Source organism: Mesoplodon bidens (genome assembly GCF_964165515.1).
Source record: "Mesoplodon bidens genome assembly, chromosome: 8".
NCBI lineage: Eukaryota > Metazoa > Chordata > Mammalia > Artiodactyla > Ziphiidae > Mesoplodon > Mesoplodon bidens.
Window position 1 is genome coordinate 2,084,108 of NC_138165.1, and position 17,869 is coordinate 2,101,976.

Here is a 17,869-nt window from a genome sequence, read left to right on the forward strand (position 1 = left end):
TGGAAGCCTCACTGGCTCTTCCTATGCAGTTTTGATGCCTTGATTCAGCTGTGTACGATTGTTGAGAATTCCTGGCAGTGATGACAGTCTGAAATGTATCAGGATTTCATTGTCTGTGGCAATAATAAAAAATAATAAACAGAATAGATTTTTTTACAGATAGAAATTAATATGACAGTGGACAGATAATGTTCCTTGATAAGTATATTTATCCTTGAAGCTGTTAGTGCTTGTTTTCTCAGAAACACAAAACAATAGATAAAAAAGATCCGTCTGTTTTGAGAAGAGAAAAAGCAGCTAAAGTAAATGGCACCGTTTTAGCTGTAGTTTTCTCTGTACTGGTGAAGCTTAAAGAGTAGAAATAAATTCAACAAAACTGGAATTTTAAAGGGTGGAAATAAGCAAGATGAGAATATAGAAATATTTGTAGAACAGTAAACTTTAGACATCATCTAGTGCCACCTTCTCATACACATATAATAAGGAAAGGGTTAATACTAGACCCTGCCATCCACCCATCTACTCGCCTATTCATCTATCCATCCATGGGTCCAACAATTCATGTATTCCACAGCCATTCACTGACTGTCCATTGTGTGCCAGACACTGATAGGTGTGGAGGATATAGAGATGAATCAGATAAAGAGGGGCCTCGAAGAAAAATAGAGACAAACAGTGGAGAGAAACACTTGACTGGAAATTCCCACATGGTGCTCTAGATTCTGCCTAGATATCTGGGCAGGGCTCTTTCTTTGGGAGGCTGGAGCAGAGTGGACAGTGTTTCTACATGATGTCCAGACTCTTTGAGACTAAGTTTTGTGGTTCTTCCCCAAGCCCCACAGCAGTTGGCACTGTGGAGCCCACAGAGATGAAAGGTGATTGAAGATACTTGGTGTGAATGTAGTGGAATCTTCTCCCATAGGTAGCAAATTTTAGGTGACTAGCACAGCCCTGTCGCTTTAGCCACCTGGCTCCATGTTATGACCCTTGACCCACCTGGGCAACACATTCTGATTTATACCTCGTCTCCTTCATTCAGTCATTCTTTTTTTTAAAAAAAATTTGCCTCTTCTATGTAGCATGTAAAGCAAAACAAGCACTATATTCCTTTTTTTTTAAGCTTTAATTTCCTACTTCAACTAGCATTCAGACTCAGATATACCTATTGCCTCTATGTCATTTGGAGAATTATATGAGTTAATACACATAAAGCACTAAGAACAGAAACTTAGCTAATATATCTTTGTGTGCTTTTATGAAAATTTCTGAATGACAGAGTCTTAACCATGGGATTGCTGAATCAAAGAATAAATAAATCTGAAACACAGGGAGAGACCTGCCAATTAACAATTTTCATTCCCAAGTCTTTAGGATATGAAAGTCCCATTTTTGCCATCATAGAACAATGGTGTATTAATTTGTAACTTAATGCAATGTATAAAAAATAGCATTTTATTGCTATTTTAATTTTGCATTTTCTTGACTAAAAACAAGCCTGCACATCTCCAGATATATTTTCGTATTTGTGTTCTCTTTGTGAATTGTCTTTTAGATCCTTTGTCCATTTTTCCTTGGTGGTGATTCTCTCTATTCTTATTGATTTGTTAGAACTCTTTATATATTGTTAATAATGATTATATCTTGATATGATGGGGATTACATGAGGATATACACATGTAAACACCCATAGGGATGTACTCTTAAGATTTGTGCACTTTACTGTATGTTAGCTATAATTCAGTTAAACACTTTAAAGATAGAAAATCAGACAATAGAAACACACACACAGAAAATTCAAGTATTGGGCTTATTAGACATGAACTCTATAATTATATGTTCAAGGAATCAGCTAAAGTGGAAATTTTTATCAGGAAACTATAAAGAAGATTATATGAACATTACAGAAATAAAAATACAACAACCTATATTAAAGAACTCAACAGATGAGTTTCATAGCAAACTGGACAAACAACAGAATTAGTAAGCTGGAAATCAGGTAAGTAGAAAATGAAGAGACTGAAGCATGGAGAGAAAACAAAGATGCAAAATACAGAAAAAGAATATGAGCCATGTGGAGCATGGTGAAAATAGGGAGCACAGAATTATAATTGGAGTCCCAGAGGAAGAAGAGAATTAAATGGTAAAGAAGATAAGCTTGAAAAGTCATGACTGATAATTTTCCCCAAATGACAAAAGACATCAAGTCACAATTTCAAAAAGTGCTATAAAACTTAAGTAAAGTAAGTGAATAAATAAACCTATGTCTAAATCTATCACAGAAAGACTGGTAAGAACAAAAGACAGAGAATCCTAAAGGCAGCTAGAGGAAAAGGACACGTTACCTTCAAAGGAGCAACAATTAGACTGAAAACTGACATTTTTTTTTCTTTTGGCAGTAGGATTAAACTGGATTTTCTTTTTGTCTGTGTACATTTTAAATATCAGCAGAAAATAATATAAAGCTACTATTTAGGGGAAAATCCAGGTATAGAGGCTAGAACTATATTTCAGTGATATGGCTCTTCATGGAAATGATTTTCTACATCATCTCAACTTCGCAAATTGTCTGTAGATTAATTTATATGTCACATAAGAAAAACCATTAAGAAGTCTACAAATAGCAGATGCTGGAGAGGGTGTAGAGAAAAGGGAGCCTTCCTATACTGTTGGTGGGGATGTAAGTTGGTGCAGCCACTATGGAAACAGTATGGAGTTTCCTTAAAAAACTAAAAATAGAACTACCACATGACTCAGCAATCCCACTACTGGGCAATATCCAAAGGAAACCACACATTGAAAAGATTCATGTACCCCTGTGTTCATAGCAGCATTATTCACAATAACCAAGACATGGAATCAATCTAAATGTCCATCAACAGATGAATGGATAAAGAAGATGTGGTACCTATATACAATGGAATATTGCTCTGCCATAAAAAAGAATGAAATAATGCCATTTGCAGTAACATGGATGGATTTAGAGGTTGTCATACTAAGTGAAGTAAGGCAGAAAGAGAAAGACAAATACCCTATGATATCACTTATATGTGGAATCTAAAATATGACACAGGAGGACCTTCAAGATGGTAGAGAAGTAAGATGTGGAAATCACTTTCCTCCCCACAAATACATCAAAAATACATCTACATGTGGAACAACTTCTACAGAACACCTACTGAACGCTGGCAGAAGACCTCAGACTTCCCAAAAGACAAGAAACTCCCCATGTACCTGGGTAGGGCAAAGGAAAAAAGGAAAAACAGAGACAGAAGAATAGGGATGGGACCTGCACCTCTGGGAGGGAGCTGTGAAGGAGGAAAAGTTTCCACATACTAGGGAACCCCTTCACTAGCAAAGAAGGGGGGTGGGTTGGGGGGAAGCTTCAGAGCCACAGAGGAGAGCGCAGCAACAAGGGTGCAGAGGGCAAAGTGGAGAGATTCCTGCACAGAGGATCGGGGCTGACAGGCACTCACCAGACTGAGAGGCTTGTCTGCTCACCTGCCGGGGCGGGTGGGGATGGGAGCCGAGGCTTGGGCTTTAGAGGTCAGATCCCAGGCAGAGGACTGGGGTTGGCTACGTGGACACAGCCTGAAGGGGGCCAGTGCACCACAGGTAGCTGGGACGGAGTCTGGGAAAAAGTTTTGACCTGCCTAAGAGGCAAGAGACCATTGTTTTGGGGTGCACGAGGGGAGGGATTCAGAGCACCACCTAAATGAGCTCCAGAGATGGGCGTGAGCTGCAGCTATCAGCTTGGATCCCAGAGACAAGCATGAAATGCTAACGCTGCTGCTGCAGCCACCAAGAATCCTGTGTGCAAGCACAGGTCACTATCCACACCCTGCGGGAGCCTGTGCAGCCCTCCACTGCCAGGGTCCCATGATCCAGGGACAAGTTCCCTGGGAGAACACATAGAGTGCCTCAGGCTGTTGCAATGTCATGCTGGCCTCTGCCACCGCATGCTTGCCCAGCATTCCAATTATAACTGCTGTACCCGTCCCCCTGCCATGAATGAGCCAGAGCCCGCTAACCAGCTGATGATTTAACCCTGTACTGCCTGGGTAGGAACAGATGCTTGAGGGTGACCTACAAGCAGAGATGGGGCCAAAACCAAAGCTGAACACCAGGAGCTGTGAACAAAGAAGAGAAAGGGAAATTTCTCCATGCAGCCTAAGGAGCAGCAGATTAAATCCCCACAATCAACTTGATGTACCCTGCATCTGTGGAATACCTGAACATACAATTAATCATCCTCAAATTGACACGGTGGACTTTAGGAGCAACTGCAGACATGGGGTTTGCTGTCTGCGACTGATTTTTTTCTGATATTTATGTTTAACTTAGTATAGTTTTTAGCACTTGTTATCATTTGTTGATTTGTTTACTGGTTTGGTTGCTCTCTTCTTTTTAAATTATTATTATTATTTTCTATTTTTTATTTTAATAACTTTTAAAATTTATTATTGTTCTTTTTTTGCTCTCTGTTTTTCTCCCTCTTCTTCTGAGCCATGTGGCTGACAGGTTGGACAGGCCTGGTGTCAGGCCTGAGTCTCTGAGGTGGGAGAGCTGAGTTCAGGACACTGGACCACCAGAGACCTCCCAGCCCCACGTAATATCAATTGCTGAGAGATCTCCCAGAGATCTCCATCTCAATGCTAAGACCCAGCTCCACCCAACAGCCAGCAAACTTCAGTGTTGGACACCCCACATCAATCAACTAGCAAGACAGGAACATAACCCCACTCATTAGCAAAGAGGCTACCTAAAATCATACTAAGTTCACAGACACCCCAAAACCCACCTCCAGATGTGGCCTTTCCCACCAGAAAGACAATATCCAGCCCAACCCACCAGAACACAGGCACCAGCACCCTCCACCAGGAAACCTACACAAGCCACTGAACAAACCTCACCCACTAGGGTCAGACACGAAAAACAACAAAAATTATGAACCTGCAGCCTGTGAAAAGGAGACTCGAAACAGAGTCAGGTAAACAAAATGAGAAGACAGAGAAATATGTGGCAGATGAAGAAGCAAAGTAAAAACCCACCAGACCAAACAAATGAAGAAGAAATAGGCAATCTACCTGAAAAAGAATTCAGAGTAATGATAGTAAACATGATCCAAACTCTTGGAAATAGAAGGGAGAAAATACAAGAAATGTTTAACAAGGACCTAGAAAAACTAAAGAGCAAACAAACAAAAATGAATGACACAATAAATGAAATTAAAATTTTTCTAGAAGGAACAAATAGCAGAATAACTGAGGCAGAAGAACGGATAAGTGATCTGGAAAATAAAATAGTGCAAATAACTACCACAGAGCAGAATAAAGAAAAAAGAATCAAAAGAATTGAGGACAGTCTCAGAGACGTGTGGGAGAACATTAAATGCACCAACATTCGAATTATATGGGTTCCAGAAGAAGAAGAGAAAAAGAAAGGGTCTGAGAAAATATTTGAAGAGTTGATAGGTGAAATTTCCCTAACAAGGAAAAGGAAATAGTCAGTCAATTCCAGGAAGCACAGAGAGTCTCATACAGGATAAATCCAGGAGAAATATGCCAAGACACATATTAACCAAACTATCAAAAATTAAATACAAAAAAAAAAATTAAAAGCAGCAAGGGAAAAACAAGAAATAACATACAAGGAAATCCACATAAAGTTAACAGCTGATCTTTCAGCAGAAGCTCTGCAAGCCAGAAGGGATTGGCAGGACATATTTAAAGTGATAAAAGGGAAAAAACCTACAATCAAGATTACTCTACCCAGGAGGATGTCATTCAGATTCGAGAGAGAAATTAAAACTTTTACAGATAAGAAAAAGCTATGAGTATTCAGCACCACCAAACGAGCTCTACAATAAATGCTAAAGGAACTTCTCTAGGCAGGAGATACAAGAGAAGGAAAAGGCTTACAATAACAAACCCCAAACAATTAAGAAAATGGTAATAGGAACATACATATTGTTAACTACCTTAAATGTAAATGGATTATGTGCTCCAACCAAAAGACATAGACTGGCTGAATGGATACAAAAAAAAGACCTGTACACATGTTATCTACAAGAGACCCACTTCAGACATAGGCCCACATACAGACTAAAAGTGAGGGGATGGAAAAAGATATTCCATGCAAGTGAAAATCAAAAGAAAGCTGGAGTAGCAATTCTCATATCAGACAAAATAGACTTTAAAATAAAGTCTATTACAAGAGACAAAGAATGACACTGCATAATGATCAAGTGATCAATCCAAGAAGAAGATATAACAATTGTCAATATTGATGCACCCAACATAGGAGCACCTCAATACATAAGGCAAATGTTAACAGCCATTAAAGGGGAAATTGACAGTAACACAATCATAGTAGGGGACTTTAACACCCCACTTTCACCAATGGACAGACCATCCAAAATGAAAATAAATAAGGAAACATAAGCTTTAAATGATACATTAAAAAAGATGGTTATTGATATTTATAAGACATTCCATACAAAAACAGCACATTACACTTTCTTCTCAAGTGCTCGTGGAACCTTCTCACAGATAGATCATATCTTGGGTCACAAATCAAGGCTTGGTAAATTTAAGAAAATTGAAGTTGTATCAAGTATGTTTTCCGACCACAATACTATGAGACTAGATATCAATTACAGAAAGAAAACCTGTAAAAAATATAAACACATGGAGGCTAAACAATACACTACCAAATAACCAAGAGATCACTGAAGAAATCAAAGAGAAAATCAAAAAAATACCTAAAAACGAATGACAATGAAAACATGATGACCCAAAACCTATGGGATGCAGCAAAAGCAGTTCTAAGAGGGAAGTTTATAGCAATACAGTTCTACCTCGAGGAACAAGAAACATCTCAAGTAAACAATGTAAACTTACATCTAAAGCAATTAGAGAAAGAAGAACAAAACCCCCCCAAAGTTAGCAGAAGGAAAGAAATCATAAAGATCAGATCAGAAATAAATGAAAAAGAAATGAAGGAAGCAATTACAAAAATCAGTAAAATTAAAAGCTGGCTCTTTGAGAATATAAACAAAATTGATAAACCATTAACCAGGCTCATCAAGAAAAAAAAGGGAGAAGACTCAAATCAATAGAATTATAAATGAAAAAGGAGAACTAAGAACTGACACTGCAGAAATACAAAGGATCAGGAGAGATTACTACAAGCAACTATATGCCAATAAAATGGACAATCTGGAAGAAATGGACAAATTCTTAGAAAAGCACAACCTTCCAAGACTGAACCAGGAAGAAACAGAAAATATAAACAGGCACTGAAATTGAGACTGTGATTAAAAAATCTTCCAACAAACAAAAGCCCAGGACCAGATGGCTTCACGGGTGAATTCTATCAAACATTTAGAGAAGAGGTAACAACTATCCTTCTCAAACTCTTCCAAAACATAGCAGAGGGAGGAACACTTCCAACTTATTCTATGAGACCACAATCACCCTTATACCAAAACCTGACAAAGACACCACAGAAAAGAAAACTACAGGCCAATATCACTGATGAACATAGATGCAAAAATCCTCAACAAAATACTAGCAAACAGAATCCAACAGCACATTAAAAGGATCATGCACTATGATCAAGTGGGATTTATCCCCAAAATGCAAGGATTCTTCAATAAACGCAAATCAATAAATGTGATAAACCATATTAACAAATTGAAGAAGAAAAGCCATATGATCATCTCAATAGATGCAGAAAAAGCTTTTGACAAAATTCAACACACATTTATGATGAAAACCCTCCAGTAAGTAGGAATAGAGGGAACTTAACTCAACATAATAAAGGCCATATACGACAAACCCAAAGCCAACATTGTTCTCAATGGTGAAAAACTGAAACCATTTCCTCTAAGATCAGAAACAAGACAAGGTTGACCACTTTCACCACTATTATTCAACATAGTTTTGGAAGTTTTAGCTACAGCCATCAGAGAAGAAAAAGAAATAAAAGGAATCCAAATTGGAAAAGAAGTAAAACTGTCACTGTTTGCAGGTGACATGATACTATATATACAGAATCCTAAAGATGCTACCAGAAAACTACTAGAGCTAATCAATGAATTTGGTAAAGTAGCAGGATACAAAATTAATGCACAGAAATCTCCTGCATTCCTATACATTAATGATGAAAAATCTGAAAGAGAAATTAAGGACACATTCCCATTTACCACTGCAGCAAAAAGAATAAAATACTTAGGAATAAACCTACCTAAGGAGACAAAAGACCTGTATGCAGAAAACTATAAGACACTGATGAAAGAAATTAAGTATGATACAAACAGCTGGAGATATATATCATGTTCTTGGATTGGAAAAATCAACACTGGGAAAATGATTATACTACCCAAATCAATCTACAGATTCAATGCAATCCCTATCAAACTACCACTGGCATTTTTCACAGAACTAGAACAAAAAATTTCACAATTTGTATGGAATCATAAAAGACCTTGAATAGACAAAGCAATCTTGAGAAAGAAAAATGGAGCTGGAGCAATCAGGCTCCCTGACTTCAGACTATACTACAAAGCTACAGTAATCCAGACAGTATGGTACTGGCAGAAAAACAGAAATATAGATCAATGGAACAGGATAGAAAGCCCAGAGATAAACCCAGGCACATATGGTCACCTTATCTTTGATAAAGGAGGCAAGAATATACAATGGAGAAACAACAGCCTCTTCATTAAGAGGTGCTGGGAAAACTGGACAGCTACATGTAAAAGAAAGAAGTTTGAACACTCCCTAACACCATACACAAATTAAACTGAAATTGGATTAAAGACCTAAATGTAAGTCCAGACACTATAAAACTCTTAGAGGAAAACATAGGAAGAACACACTATGACATAAATCACAGCAAGATCCTGTTTGACCCACCTCCTAGAGAAATGGAAATAAAAAAACAATAAACAAATGGGACCTAATGAAACTTAAAAGCTGTTTCACAGCAAAGCAAACAAGACGAAAAGAAAACCGTCAGAATGGGAGAAAATATATGCAAATGAAGCAACTGACAAAGGATTAAGCTCCAAAATATATAAGCTTCATGTCGCTCAATATCAAAAAAAACAAACAACCAAATCCAAAAATGGGCAGAAGAGCTAGATAAACATTTCTCCAAAGAAGATATCCAGATTGCCAGAAAACACATGAAAGGATGATCAACATCACTAATCATTAGAGAAATGCAAATCAGAACTATAATGTGGTATCACCTCACACCAGTCAGAATGGTCATCATCAAAAAATCTACAAACAATAAATGCTGGAGAGGGTGTGGAGAAAAGGGAACCCTCTTGCACTGTTGGTGGGAATGTAAATTGATACAGCCACTATGGAGAACAGTATGAAGGTTGCTTAAAAAACTAAAAATAGACCTACCATATGACCCAGCAATCTCACTGCTGGGCATATACCCTCAGAAAACCATAATTCAAAATGATACATGCACCCCAATGTTCATTGCAGCACTCTTTACAATAGCCAGGACATGGAAGTAACCTAAGTGTCCATCAGCAGATGAATGGATAAAGAAGATGTGGCACATATATACAATGGAATATTATCAGCCATAAAAATGAAATGAAATTGAACTATTGGTAGTGAGGTGGATGGACCTAGAGTCTGTCATACAGAGTGAAGTAAGTCAGAAAGAGAAAAACAATATCGTATGCTAACACATATATATGGAATCTGAAAAAAAAAAAAAGGTTCTGATGAACCTAGGAGCAGGACAGGGGCAGGACAGTAATAAAGATGCAGAAGTAGAGAATGGACTTGAAGACACAGGACAGGGGAAGGGTAAGCTGGGATGAAGTGAGAGAGTGACATGGACATATATACACTACCAAATGTAAAATAGATAGCTAGTAGGAAGCAGCTGCATAACACAGAGAGATCTGCTTGGTGCAGATCTTGGGTAGGATAGGGCGGGTGGGAGGGAGACGCAAGAAGGAGAGGATATGGAGATATAGATATATACATATAGCTGATTTACTTCGTTATACAGCAGAAACTAATACAACATTGTAAAGCAATTATACTCCAATAAAGATGTTAAAATAAAAATATGACACAAATGAACATATCTACGTAATAGAAACAGATTCACATAGAGAACAGACTTATGGTTGCTAAGGGGGGAGGGTGGTGGTGGAGGCTTGAATTGGGAGTTTGGGGTTAGCAGATGCAAACGACTTTATATATAATGGATAAACAGCAAGGTCCTACTGTGTAGCACAGGGAGCTGTATTTAATCTCCAGGGTTTAAAGCAGAATGGGAAAGAACATGAAAAAGAATATTTATATATATGTATAACTGAATCACTTTGCTGTACAGCAGAAATTAACACATTATAAATCAATTATACTTCAATAATAAAATTAATTTTTTAAAAAGTTCCAAATGGCCTCCAAGACATTAAATTGAATAGGGATATTCAAAACTTCAAAAAAAAATTAAAGAAAGGAAAATCAAGCCTCCTTTTTGTTTTAAAAAGCATATATATCTAATCAGCCATGCTAGTTTTGATTCAGAAGAACTGGTGGCCGATCCTCTTCCAGGAAGAGTGAAAGACACCTGTAAGTCTGACAGCAGCTCAAGGGAACACAAGGAGAGTAAGTGCTGAGCTTCAAAGGCAACTATTTTGAAGGAAAAAAATAACTTATTTGGACATATATGAGATAACTTATTTTAAAAAAAACTAATAGACTTTGTTTTTTAGAGCAGTTATACATTTACAGAAAAATTAAGCTGATAGTACAGAGAGTTCTATAAACACTTCCCCCTACACACAGTTTCCCCTGTTATTCACCTCTTGCATTAGTGTGGTACGTTTATTATAATCGAACGAATATTGACACATTTTTATTAACTAAAGTCCATAGTTTAAGTAAGGGTTTACAATTTGTGTTGTACAGTTCTATGGGTTTTGACAAATGAATAATGTTACTTATCAATCATTATCACACTGAAAAGTTTCACTGCCCTAAAAATCCCCTGTTCTTGACCCATTCACCATCCGTGAACCCCTGACAGCTACTCATCTTTTTTGTCTCAGTAGTTTTGCCTTTTACAGAATGTCATGTGCTTGGAATCACACACACAGCATCTCGCCTTTCCAGATTGGCTTATTTCTCTTAGCAATATGCATTTAAGCTTCCATCATGTCTTTTCATGGCTTGAGAGATCATATCTTCTTGTTGTTGAATAATATTTTATTGTGTAGATGTGCCAGAATATCCATTCACCTATTGAAGTATATCTTAGTTACTTCCAGTTTTCAGAAATTAAGAATAAAATTGCTATAAACATTTGTGTGCAGAGTTTGTGTGGTTATGAGTTTTTCAGCTCAAATGGCAAATACCTAGCAGAGCTAGATGATATGGTTAGACTGTATTTAGTTCTGTAAGAAACTGCTAAACTGTCTTCCATACTGCCTGTATGATTTTGCATCCCCAGAAACAGAGGATGAGAATGCCTTTGCTCCACTTTTTTTTTTTTTTTTTTTGCGGTACGCAGGTCTCTCACTGTTGTGGCCTCTCCCGTTGCAGAGCACAGGCTCCAGACGCGCAGGCTCAGTGGCCATGGCTCACGGGCCCAGCCGCTCTGCGGCATGTGGGATCTTCCCAGACCGGGGCACGAACCCGTGTCCCCTGCATCGGCAGGCGGACTCTCAACCACTGCACCACCAGGGAAGCCCTGCGCCACTTTTTTAACAAGCACTTTTTTGGTGTTTGTCAATTTTTTTTTTAATTTTAATAATCTTGAAAGGTGTGTAGTAATATTCCACTGTTGTTTTAATTTACAATTCACTAGTGACATACGATGTCGAGCATCTTTTCATATGCATATTTGCTACCTCTATATTTTCATTGATGAGATGTCATCAGCTTGTTTGCTCAGTTTTTAACTGAGTTGTTTCTTTTATTATTGCTGAGTTTTAAGAGTTCTTTGCATTTTGGATACAAGTCCTTTATCAGACATGTTTTGCAAAGATTTTTCTCCCAGTCTGTGGCTTCTCTTTTTGTTCCTAGTGTCTTTCACAGAGCATAAGTTTTTAATTTTAATAAAGTCCAACTTAGCAATTTTTTCTTTCATGAGTCATGACTTTGCTGTTGTATCTAAAAACTCATTGCCAAAACAAAGAAACTGAATTTCTCCTATGTTATCTTCTAGAAGTTTTATGGTTTTGTGTTTTAAATACATGGTATGTTTTAAATAAGTCTATGGAGGTTTTTTTTTTTTTTTTTTTTTTTTTTGCATATGGATATCCAATGGTTCCAGCACTACTTGTTGAATAGACTATCTTTTCTCCACTGAATTGTCTTTGCTCTTTTGTCAAAGATCAATGACCATATTTGCATGGTTCTATTTCTCTGCTCTTTATTCTGTTCCATTGATCAATCTGTCTGTTTTTCACCAATGCACACCGTCTTGTTTACTGTATCGTTATTGTTAAGTCTTGAAGTTGGGCAGTGTCAGTTCTTCAGTTTGTTCTTTTTCTTCAGTATTGTGTTGGCTATTCTGAGTCTTTTGTCTCTCCTTATAAATTTTAGAATCATTTGGTCAATATCTACAAAATAACTTGCTGGGATTTTTATTGGGACCGCATTGAATTTACAGATCAAGCTGGGAAGAATTAGCATTCTAACAATATCAAGTCTTTTTATCCATGGACGTGAAATATCTTTCTGTTTATGTAGATTTTCTTTGATTTCTTTCATCAGAGTTCTGTAGTTTTCCTCATAAAGATTGTGTACAGTTTTTTACATGTATACGTAAATATGTTACTTTCAGAGGCTAATGTAAATGGTATTGTGTTTTTAATTTCAAATTCCAACTGTTCAATACTGATATATAGGAAAGAAATTGACTTTTGTATATTGACCATATATCTGCAAACTTACTATCTTCCCTTAGTTTTGGGAGTTTTTGGTTGAGTTGGGGGATTTTCTACATAAGAAAGATGGAAAAAATTTGGAACCTTGTAGACACCTCTGAGATGGCCAATTAATCCTGAAACTTATCCTATCAATGGACTTCCTGTTTTATAAGCTAATAAGTTTCTTTACTCAATAAGCTATTTTATTGGGTTTTCCCATTACTTAGCAGCAATAGCATAATCACTGATACTAGTCAAAGAGAGTAGTTTTCATTCTATGCGACCATTTCATTTAGTAAAAGCATTTTTTCTTTCAGATATCTAGAGGGGAGACTTCCTTTACCCTGAGAAACCACTTTGAGCTGTCTTTGAAGAGAAGGTAAGGGCAGGGATTTCAACTGGCCACTTGAGCTTTGAGTCCTGACATCTTGACCCTTATTTGGGCCTTTCCTCATTTCTGCCTTCTCCATCCTGTGAAATTCTCCTCCTTTCTCAGATCCTCAGTCAGCTTCCTTGCCTCGTAAAGTTTTTCCTTATGACTCCAGGGGGCAACAAACTGTTCTTATGAAGTCACTGGCAGAATTATTGTTACAGTAGACAAGATAACCTCGATGAATAAACTTGGACACCATTTTCTTATGGTCTCGCACATATTTTTCTGTTTTTAGGGCTGGATACACTCCAAATGCTCTCAGCTGCAATTAACATAATACACAACTAAGTCATACAGAGGTTTCCTGTTTATTTAAGAAGTCTGGAGGCAGTCAAGTGACAGTAAACCTCTCAATAATGACGTGAAAGAGCCAAGCCCTTTCTTTTCTCTTTGCTCCACCATTCTTTGCATATTTGCTTTTTGTTTTTTATTTATTTTTTTTAAATTAATTTTTATTGGAGTACAGTTGATTTACTATGTTGTATAGCAAAAATGAACTCAGTTATCCATATACCTATATCCACTCTTTTTTAGATTCTTTTCCCATATAGGCCATTACAGAGTATTGAGTAGACTTCCTTGTGCTATACAGTAGCTTCTTATTAGTTATCTATTTTATACATAGTAGTGTGTATATGTCAATCCCAATCTCTCAGTTTATCCCTCTCCACCCTTGCTTTTTGTTTTCATGCTTGTTGCCTCATGGCAAGATGACAACGGCTGCTCTGGTTAACCTCTGTACTTCCTTTATTAGAAGTCTAGAAGAAAGGTGGTTCTGGGTTGGGTCATGTCATCACAAACGCAAATTATGCTCTATTATCTGCTCTGCCCTTTCAGCATGCTGGCCTTTGACCTTAAGCTTGTCCCCTCAAGGTTAAAAGATGGCTACAGTGGCTCCAAGTTTCTCAGGTCGCATACCAGAAATGTTCAAAAGCCAGAGAAAAGAATGCTCCTCCCAAATATCTCTTTTGGAATATGAAACATTTTCCTAGAAGCCCTATATAAGGCCTTTCTTGGTATATCTTTGTCTAGAAATTCTTAACTAATCACTGATAAGAGGAATGGATTTGTATGGACTGGATCAGATTAATAAAATATCACTCCTTTTTGCTGGAAAGAGACCTCACTTTCCTTGAAGTGTATGTTCACCTGTTAGTAAAAGTAATAAGGAGCGGAATAGGCAAAAAAAAAAAAAATCCACCATAGAAAACTTTCCTTATCCTAGGAAATATTGAACAAGGAGGGGCAATGAAGTTGCACAGGCCTGATTCTGTAGTTTTTTTTTAAAATGAAAATATTCAAACAAATATTGAAATACAGTAAATACCTGCATATTCACCATATAGAAATCAATCTATCTTTAACATTTTATTTTACTTGTATTAGGATTTTCTACATAAACATGTTTTCTATAAATAAGGGCAGTTTTACTATTTTCTTTCCAACTAAATGGCTCATTCCTTTTTATTGCCTTATAGTACTGGCTAGGATCTTCAGTAAAGTGTTAAATGATATGAGAACTAACATCTTTGCTTTCTTCCTGATGTTAGGCAGAAAGCATTGAGTCTTTTGCAGTTGAGCATGATGTTAGCTGTTGGTTTTTAGAAGCTCTTAAAGTTAGAAGTTCTCCTTTCATTAGTCATAGTCTTTTGAGTTTTCCTCAGCAATGGAAGTTGAGTTTGGTCAATTTTTTTCTGCACTTATTGAAATAAGCATATGGATCTTCCTCCTTTTTTCCACTACTCTTATGTTCATGGTAATTTGGGTCTCAGGTGTCTCCAGATTCCTGCTCACAGAAAGGGAAACCAATACAGGAGAGGGCGCTTGCAATGAAGTGGCAAACGCCCACTTCTGTTAGTGAGCCCCTGATCATATGCTCACACTCACCCACATGGGAGCCTGGGAAAAGTGGTCCCTTGCTAGATAGCCATATTCCCAGCTGTAACGCAATTAGTACACAAGAAGGGAGAGCAGAATCTGGTAGATATGAGGCAAGAAGCCATCTAGCTTCTGTTTGAATCTCTCTAATTATGGGAAACTTACTAATGAAGATAGCAGCCAACTTCCTCCCAACAAAATTCTGAAAATGAAATTTGCCCTTTGGGTAGGTTCAAATCTGTCTGCTAATAGCCCCCCCTCCCCCCAATTCTTCTACATGTAGCACCCAGATAGAAGAAGGCTTATGTTATTTACATTGAATAGGCTCCATATCATTTCATTTTAAAACAAGTGAAGATACATGCACCCCATTGTTTATAGCAGCACTATTTACAATGGCAAGACATGGGAGCAACCTAAATGTCCAGCGACAGATGAATGGATAAAGAAGATGTAGTATTTATACACAATGGAATACTACTCAGTCATAAAAACAAATGAAATAATGCCATTTACAGCAACATGGATGAACCTAGACGTTATCATACTAAGTGAAGTAAGCCAGAAAGAGAAAGACAAATATCATATGATATTGCTTACATGTGGAATCTAAAAAAAAAGATGCAAATGAACTTATTTACAAAACAGAAATAGACCCACAGACACAGAAAACAAACTCATGGTTACCCAAGGGAAAGGGGGAGAGGGATAAATTAAGAGTTTGGGATTAACATATATACACTACTATATATGAAATAGATAGCCAACAAGGACCTACTTTATAGCACAGGAAACTATACTCAGTATTTTGTGATAACTATAAGGGAAAAGAATCTGAAACAGAATATATATATATATATATATATATGTATCACTGTGTTATATACCTGAAACTAACACAACATTGTAAATCAACCATAGTTCAATAAAAAAGAGAAGACAAAATAGCATAAAACAAGTGATAATGTGAGGCTTCCATTCACAAGACCTTAAGAGCCTTCTGTTGCCTGTCTAAATTAGTCCAAACTCTTCGGCCTTGTGGGTGTGGTCTCCATATCAGAAAGAGAAGAATCTACAGAGCAAGACATTCTGTGACACTGTGTGATCATCCCAAGAGCAGGTGTAGCAGTGAACTTGACTACTGACCAGGGTCTAGGTCCTGAGGTTTACACCTGTCTTGGGAAGTTCTGCCTTCTTCAATCACATCAGCTTTGTCCTCTGGCTGATTTCCACTGGATCCTATGATGGATACAGCACTTCCAGGACAAATATACAGGATACCCTCCACTCAGCAATATCCCTTTGCCATTTTGCTATGTTTCCTGAAATGCCAGCCTTCAGCTTTCATTCCTTTGGGTTAAGGTGTGGCTTCTTAACATGCAAATCAAAATTTAGATTGGACTAATACATTTTCATATTGATTAATTAGCTGGAGAAATTACAGACAAGCACAGTAATATTAAGTAATTTTCAGTAATTATAACCTCAGTATGATTCATTTTCTTTAAATGAGGAAAGTGTAGTTTAGAGAAGTTAAGTGGTTTGACTAATGCCACTTGGCAATTTGATAACAGAGCTGCGTAATCAGTGCTTCTTAACTTCAAATACTGTGTGTGTATGTGCATATTTGTTCATTTGTATTTTCCTTTAGGTGTGTGTTTAATTTCACAGCTTGAAAAAGTGTTAAAATCAGGCCATGCAAACATATTTTTGTTGGATGCAGGGAATGCCCTGTGGTTAAAACAGTGACCTCCTAAAGTTTGCTTCTGAAGCTCTGAGGTCAGATAGACTTCAAGTTTAATCCTGCTTCCTTTATTTACTGATCTTTGGATAGTGATTTAGTCCCTCTCAGCCTGTTTCCCCATCTGGAAAACAAGGATACTTTGTAAGCCAGGTTTCCTCAATCTCCACATTCCTGACATTTTGGACTGGATCGTTCTTTGTTGTGGAGGTGGCGGTGGAGGCCGCCCTGTGTATGATGTTTATCAGCATCTCTGGTCTCTACCTATTAAATACTGGTAGCACACAACCCCACAATTGGTCACCCCAAATTGCGACAACCAAATATTGCCAGGCATTGCCACCTGTCCCCTGGGGTGTAAAATCATCTCAGTTGAGAAAGACTGCAGCAAGCATCAACTAACACGTGTTCCAAGTCCTCATGCAGTGCCTGGTTCAGGGCAACTGTTCAGTGGTGTCAGCACTGCTACCTTCCTGACCCCCATGCCCTTCACCTTCAGGACCAATTCCATCTACCATCGCTCCTCCATGACAAGGAGAACCTCAGTACTCATATCTGTGGAAAGAGAGATTTGCTGGGTTTGGAACAGACAATGGATCAGCTTCTTGATTCTGCTTCTTAGTCACCCAAATGGGTTTAAATTGGAAAGCAAAACTGATGGTATCATTCTCAAAGCTGCCTCAAACACTGCCTTTTCCTTCACATTTTCAGAGAACTTGTTCTCAAATTGTAGGCTCAGCTGAAAAATAACATGTATTACGCTTTATAGCTGTGGTTTTACTTGTGGGGGAAGGCACTGCTTTTTTTTAACTCAGAAGCAAATGTATGTTTAAAATGTGGGTTTTGGGTGCAACCAGCAGATTTGGGATATATTGCAGAGCAAATCAGACCA